Below are 7,990 nucleotides of genomic sequence, written 5' to 3'. Positions count from 1 at the left end.
CTGTAGCATTTGGTTGGAAGGAAACCAGGAATTAAGTTTGGCTAAAGAGTGGGCCTAAACACAGCCCACAAACAATATTCAATATTGCTCAAATTGTAAGACTACAGTTTAAGTGTGTAGCTGTGATGCAAAAGAGTGCGGAAAGAGAGCAAGTGTGTCCTTCGAAAAAGCCTCAAAACACTGCCCGACTCTGCAGTTCCCCTCAGCTTTACGGACAATTTAACCATTTTTCAGGTCATTGTTTTGGTTTCACTGCTTCCATTGACTTTGTTTACAAGCTCTGATAAACCCACTGCATGCTACCTAATCAATGCCAAATGGCAGACAAGGTTAACAACTAGCTGGTGAACATAATGGAGCATTTTCCCCGAAACACGACAACAGATGAATGCTGTTGAGTGTTGCTCAATGCCTGTTTGTAAATCAACAAGATTAGCCAACATGTTGGCCATCTACTTTAAGAGATGGTAATATGTCAATGTTATGTTCAAGTGAGTGTAAAAAAAAACGAAAATGTCATACGTTATATCCATTTTTATTACTCCCCATTGTGTATTTTACTGTGTCCTGGCAACACAACCTGTGAGTAAAGATAGGGGCATATACTGTATGTACGTTATGTATATTACAAAATATTACTGCACCCCTGTAGTAGGGCTGTGCCAATAATATTAATACAGCAATATAATGTGACAGATTTCTTGCTAATGCACATACAGATACAGAGTAGTAAATGCTGTGATGGCAGTTTTGAAAGTGTGGTGCAGCTAAGGCTAATTCACATTACACAAACATGTCTCAATTCAAAACAAATATAAATTTGAGCATTTTTAAGTCTTAGAATTTAAGTGTTTTAAAATGTGAGATTTTTTTTTATAAAGCACAGCTATTGTAATACATTATGTGTGGGACATAGTCATTATTCAAAACCAATGAAAAAAATAACTTTATTGATCCCAAGCTGGGAAATTGCAGTATAAGTATAATATGTATCATACCGTGGTCTCTGTATCGTGATACATATTGTATCGTGAGGTAATATATAGCCCTACCACTGCATGACATTTGCATTTAGACTTGACTTGCATTTAAATACCTACACCTGAATGATTTGTGCTTATGTTATGTTGATACACAATTCCCACTTGTCTTCTTTCTATTAAACCTCTTACAACACACACACACACACACACACACACACACACACACACACACACACACACACACACACACACACACACACACACACACACACACACACACACACACACACACACACACACACACACACTATCACTGTGCTGAGACATCTGTGTTCAGTTAGCAGGAAGCTTTCAGTGGCAACTGAATGTATCAGAGAATCCAAAGTTCAACAACAGCTGAATGTCTGCAGCGCATCTCTCTTAATCTAAAAGACACAACCTGCTCTGTCTCTGTCGCGGTTAATGAAGTCTACGTGCAGTCGGGTCACTGTTAAGGGGAGTGTTAAACTGGATGAAAATACAACACGTAGCTCTCCTTCAGCAAGAACATCATTTTTTGCTCTCGGAATATGGGACGTCTTGCCTTTTGCCTCTTGTTTACTCATTGATGGGGCTCTGGCCCTCAATCAGGAATCCTCATCAGACCTAAAGCATTTCCAGATGTTCCTGTATATCAATTATCCTGTCTGGTGCTATATATGAGCCTAAGTGTCAAAATTATTAAGCCTTTGGCACTTGGTTATTGGTGATGTCGTCCAGGATTCTTGTTTTTCCTCAGCTATCTCAGCCTGTCCCTGCACCCTGTTTCAAACGGGAGCGTACCTTTGTTCCTCGTGTCCTATGTTCCCTGCTTTGTATGTGACTGGGGAACACAGGACCCTTTTTTATAGAAAGGGTTCTATGTTCCATGCTTTCACCAAAAAAGGTCCTTTGTTCCCCAGTCTGTAATTTTTTTCCACAATCAGTGCCAAATTCCATGGTAAACAGACTTATGTAGACCCTAACACAACCCACTAACCCTGACTCTAACCCTGACTTTAACCGTAACCCCTAACCCTTACAAAAGGCTAAACTAAATCAGCGGAGGCATAGGCTTATGCGACCAGTGAACATCGGACCCTTTTGGTGGAAACAGAGCACCCGGAGAACATAGGGATGACCTTAAAAACTTAGCCACTCCATGTTCTCATTTTTCTTACTTTTGGGAGCAGTCTTTTCTCTCTACGTCTGCTGACGTGTTAGCTTTGTTGTTTTCATATGTTGTCTAAAATTTTTTATTGGCCTTTGGATTTAACCACAGTCATACAGACCTACTGTTTTGGAGGAAATTTGTGTTAAGACTGTTTGGTTATATTCTCACCTGCAAGTTATACAGCTGGATGAAAGCGATAACAGACAAGCTACACAGACAATAGTGCTATAGTGAAACCAATCGATGTACACAAATCACAAACTGTGAGTACATATGGTTTCTAACAGTCATGTAACCACGAAACATACACTGATACAAAAACCATGTAGGCTACTCTACATAAACAAATACGTCTCAGTCAATCTCACAGCGAGAAGTGAACATCAGCTCTAAATCTGCTTGTTGGTGTCACAAGTGGAAATGCGCAGTGACACAAAGCAGCTGGTGGAGCAGAGCGGAGGGAGCAGAGATGGGCTTAGATTGGGAGACAGGCCTCCTCCTTATCTTCACAGCTCTCACATATGGACTATGCTAATGCTGCAGCAGCCTCTGGGCTACTGTCCAGTGTCTGGTGTGCACAGTACACACAGTTCAGAGGGGACGAATGGGTCTGCTGTGTGTGTGCCATGGGAAAAAACAAAGACTGAATCACCAAGGGGGCAAAGGGGACTGGTGGACTGAGCCACCAGAGGCTTGTTAAGCTTTTACTGTTGACGCCCTGTCAACAGTAAGGGCACCCATGTATATATTCATTGTAGAGAGAGTGGGAGAAAGGGGAGTGCAGAGTCCTGCAGCTTATTTTACCTATGGCCCCATAGCAGGTCGGTGCATGATCAAAGGGACAAACTTTGACACCGTCTTTGGTTGAAAGTTTCAAGTCAGTTGCACCTTAAGACCACACCCAGAATCACAGTGCAGTGCGCTCTGTTTTACCTGTAACCACACCCAACAGTGAAGTCATGCTGTCCCTAAATAAACATGTACTTCCCTTTTTAAACATGCAGCAGAAACAGAGCAACATCTTTCACTGAAACGGGTGTCTTTACTTTTGGTTTGCATTGTCCGATCTGAAAGAGAGAAAGGTGCAATTAGCCCCAAAGGGAGGAGGCCTGGCTAGCAAAGCTTGGTCCCTGTCCCATGAAGCAGGAAAGGTCACAGTGTGTGTCCTAGAAGCAGATGAGCTGAAACACTGATGACTGCTGTTGAATGGTGGAGTATGGTTGACAGAGAGGAGGAAGTAGGACAGAGGAGAACAAAACAGACAGGATGTGTGTGTTTGTGTGTGTGTGTGTGTGTGTGTGTGTGTGTGTGTGTGTGTGTGTGTGTGTGTGTGTGTGTGTGTGTGTGTGTGTGTGTGTGTGTGTGTGTGTGTGTGTGTGTGTGTGTGTGTGTGCGTGTGTGCGTGCGTGTGTGTGTGTGTGTGTGTGTGTGTGTGTCAGTGTGTGTGTCAGTGTGTGTGTGTGCGCGTGCGTGTGTGCGTGCATGCGTGTGTGTGTACCTGGCATATTCAGTGACAGATTGGGAAACAGGTGTCAAGCCTGTGCTGTGCTTTTTCCTAAAGTGATATCATTTCTTTAAGTCCCAAATGACACTGACAATGAAAGAAGAATAGTTTCATTTCCTCAGTTGGAAGCATATTTTGGGTGTCATTTTAACTGACAGGTGTAATTTATTATGCAACTAGTATGCCATGGAGGTTGAGTGATTCCAGCATGTCTGCATCAATAACTCATCACAGACGTCTGTTCTTATATGAAGGTAAAATTGTCAGACAATAATGTTCACAGTGCCTAGTCTGTGGGAAAATAGATTGGTATTCCAGGGATAAACACCTTGCCATTTTGCTGCACCTCATTAGCAAAATTACTGAAGCTGATTGAGAATATATTTATTTCTCAGTCAGATGTTAATATTTCATGAATATTTCAAATATGTATTCAAATGAAACAACTTAAGACAGTAAACAAAGGAAGTATTTTGCAAAACCACACCTCAGAACATGGCATTGACAGGTGTTTTATGTTTGTGTTGGTTCCAATTTCCACTGACGCTGACATCATTAAAATGAAGCCGTATTGCCTGGTTGACATTTTAATCCATCAGTTTGACCTCCGCCCTATTTGAGACAGAGCTAGACGGAGACTGCCTGCAACCGCATGATGACCACTTGGTTTCTAAAAAACATTTTTTTGTGAGAATTAGGCAATACAGTAACAGAATCTTGATTCATATTTGATCAGCGCTATCTAGTTTCCCAGTTTGATCGGAGTTCAGAAGCAGCCACTGATGCTGCGTCAGAGACTCCTCGGCTCTGATTGGTTGAGGGTCGGTCGCGGTGGATTCTTCCAGATGCCATTAAGGGCTCACAGAGAGCAGCAAAGAGCTCTCTAAGCGCAAAAGGTACATGACTTTGTTCACAGATCGTCTGATATCTGATATGTCTGCTATCATTATACAGTGACAATTTGAGCAAATATGAAGACAAAAAATTATTTTTCTAAGAAAGTTACAGACTTCAGCTTAAAAGTAAGAAGAACAACTAAGAAGAGAGTTTCCTTGGTAAGAACTACTCTCACTGCTTAACATTCAGCCCTACTTGTTGTCATCTATACTTCTGTCTTCAAATGCCTCACATACCTCCCATCAATAATTCCCCCCAAAACCACTTAAAGTTAATCATATGCACCAGCTTAGGTCAATATGGTTCACAGTCCCCTGTGTGCTTCTCATTTTTCTAGAAGAAAGCCAGCCACTAGGAACTAAACCAAAAGAGTGAATTCATGATATTGCTACTGCAGAACTTCCAGCAACATAAACAAGGAGGTTAACGTGAGCTAAAAAGCACAGAATGCCACAACACACACTCAAAATTAATTTCTCAGAAAGCCTAGCCTCTAGAGCACATCTCGCATTCCTGTCACTGTGGCCTGGCCTTCACTGCATCCAACACACGAAAGGTTTACATAAACATGACCATATGAGTGAACAAAACAGCTGCGGTTTCCTATAAAAAAGGACAAAACATGCACAACACACTCTGTTGAAAGATTCAGGTGATAAAATCATGAATCTCTGGAGAAAAAGTATTTTTCACCCACTATTAGAAATTTTCTCAGTGGTTTTGAATGTGTCTCAAGTGATGGATAAAATAAACGAGTTGCTCTGCAAATCCTTTGACAATTAAAAAAAAAGGCCCAATTGCAATGGGTGCTCTCACCTTACCTTAGAAAACTCATTGGGTGAAAAGGATGTGTGTATAATATGTTAAAATCCCCCAGTTGTCAACCTCTCTATCTTTTTTCTTTTAAAGTGTACTTCTAGCCTCTTCTTTGTGCAATTTCACATATCTAATGTCTCTATCAGCAGCCCAATACCAGCTCAAAGCATGCAGCCAATAAACCTCAGCTTATATCGCTACCAAGATGTTGTTTACGATGCGTGAGAAACACAATCTCTGTTGTTGTGATGTCTACAAAGCGACTTGTGACTTGGATGATACACTTGTGCAGTTACTCCAAGGTGCTGAGTATCATCGGTATGTGAAGCAGAGCCCCATCAGCACCTGTTTCAACAGTGATTCATGAAACCTGAAGCCGTTTATTCAAACCTGCACATAAATACAAAATCCATCACGGAAAAACTACAAAATGTCACAGCTTCTAATACTCTGATTCCTTGCTGCTTATCAGCCTTTCTTTATCGCATGAATCTTTTATGCTTTTGGTTCATGCAAATCTTCTTTATCTCTGCCTTTACTATAAGGCATAACTCAGTGGTGTGATGTGTCGCAGAGATTCTGAGAATTCAATTTCACAGCAATCTGCACCACAATACCAGTTTTTACTTACACTGTTATAAAGCAGGGGTACATTGCACTCACGTCTACTGATTTCTGTTACCGTCGATTTTAATCCTTAAAAAAGTGTCATTGTGTTCACATTATCACTCCTCCTTTTGTAAATTCACAGGGTGACAAGGACTTCCATCTGGGATTCACTTCCGTTTTGACATCAACGTGTACCGGGGTTTTTTCCCCAGTGATTAAGACCATGATTTGGAAACTGATCATTTCCAGAAACATAGCAACCTGTTTCCATATGTGATGCTGTTCACGACGCCGGTCTGCTGGAGCGCGCAATCAAAGCCAAATGAGTAAACATATTCTGACATGACAGCTGTCCTCGGATGGACATCTGACTCCGTCAGTGCTCATTTAAAGCCAGTTGAGTTAAGAATATGCATGTGAGCACAACCCCCCCCCCCCCCCACACACACACACACACACACACACACACACACACACACACACACACTATTAGAGCCTGAAGATGTCACTTCTCATTGGAAACCAAATCGTGTAGGTCCCTCATGTATTACCCATTGCACATAGCCAGGCCACAGTGCAACAGGAACCTGTCAATTAAAATAGATTAATTCTGCTCATTGTGCGCCTACTTCAACCCAGGAAGGAGGGGAAGGGAGCAAGGGTTAGGAGAAGAGCGCCAGGACAGCATTAGAGAAGAGGGGGGGGGGGGGGGGGCATTTCATGGAATGTCATCATGAGTACGCGTGAAAACGATTTCAGTTATTCACCAAGACCAACAATCCCACAGAGTGCAAACACGTTCAAGTGAGGCTGCTCTTAATCACTGTGTGTTTCAAACATATTCACTGTTAAGGGCTGACTGCAAACTGGAAATGAGTCCTGATGGAATTGTAATTGTCACAGCAACCTCTGACCTCCTCCACCATTTTCCTCATGAAAACATTATGATCACCAAGAGGGCTGCCCATTAATTTCAATGGTAGTATCTCACTCTCTACATACAATGACATTTTCAGGCGTCTTCAGGAGTCTTTCTCTGTGGCACACGAGTGAAACAAAAATAACATCTTGACTTTTGCTGGCTTTTGAATATAACGACTTGATGGTCTAAATTTTACATTTTTTTAAAGTTTTTTCAATGCAGATATGTTCCTGGGGGCAGGCACATACACACATACACACACATTTAGCATTAACAATAATCAATAGTAGTTTGCCTCCCAATAGAGGCTATGCACATGATGTCACTGTTATCGGAAGTCACTGCAGTTAAAGCTAAAGAAAAGAGAAGCAAATGCATTGACTGGTTCAACTGAATCTAGGCACAGAAATGTGGATTTGCCGTTGGTATTCTGCACATTTAATATCATACATTATACTGTATTGTTCTGGGACAGGTCATATCTATAGAAGACGCTGCTGCAGTAAAACATGTCCTGCCCACAAGTCCTGCCATACTAGAGACGCCACACACACACGCGATGTAGACCACGGCAGAAACGACTTCTCTCTTTTCCAAGCATGGGCCACAGAGGGAACAACTGACACTGCAGGACATAATGTTCCTGAGGGAAGCAGTGAGTGGAGCACTGCTCTTCCTTGAATTAACAAATAGTTTGATCATGATCGGTCTAATAGCACTTACTGGTCCAGTAAATAATAAAAATAAATATCTTTAATAAAGAAATCTTCCCAGTTTTTATTTTTGTTTGTTTTTTGCCAAACATACTGCACATACAAAGTTATTGTTGAATCAGGGTTCATTTATAATTTACTCACGTTCATGCACAGACACAATTCAGTTGTATTCTTAATTGCTCATTATGATTCATCACTTTAATAGTGACAACTTAAATTGAAGTTGTCCCGAAATATGGGAAAATGCTTTTAAAAAATCTATTTGAAACTATTTTGTATAATAAATGTTGTTAAGGTGGGTATGAAAAATAATTTCCATCAGTAGAAGATGTTTTCAATTTAGGCATATCA

The sequence above is a fragment of the Echiichthys vipera genome (assembly GCF_963691815.1).
Source record: "Echiichthys vipera genome assembly, chromosome: 6".
In the NCBI taxonomy this organism is placed as follows: Eukaryota; Metazoa; Chordata; class Actinopteri; order Perciformes; family Trachinidae; genus Echiichthys; species Echiichthys vipera.
This window is presented reverse-complemented; position numbering follows the sequence as displayed.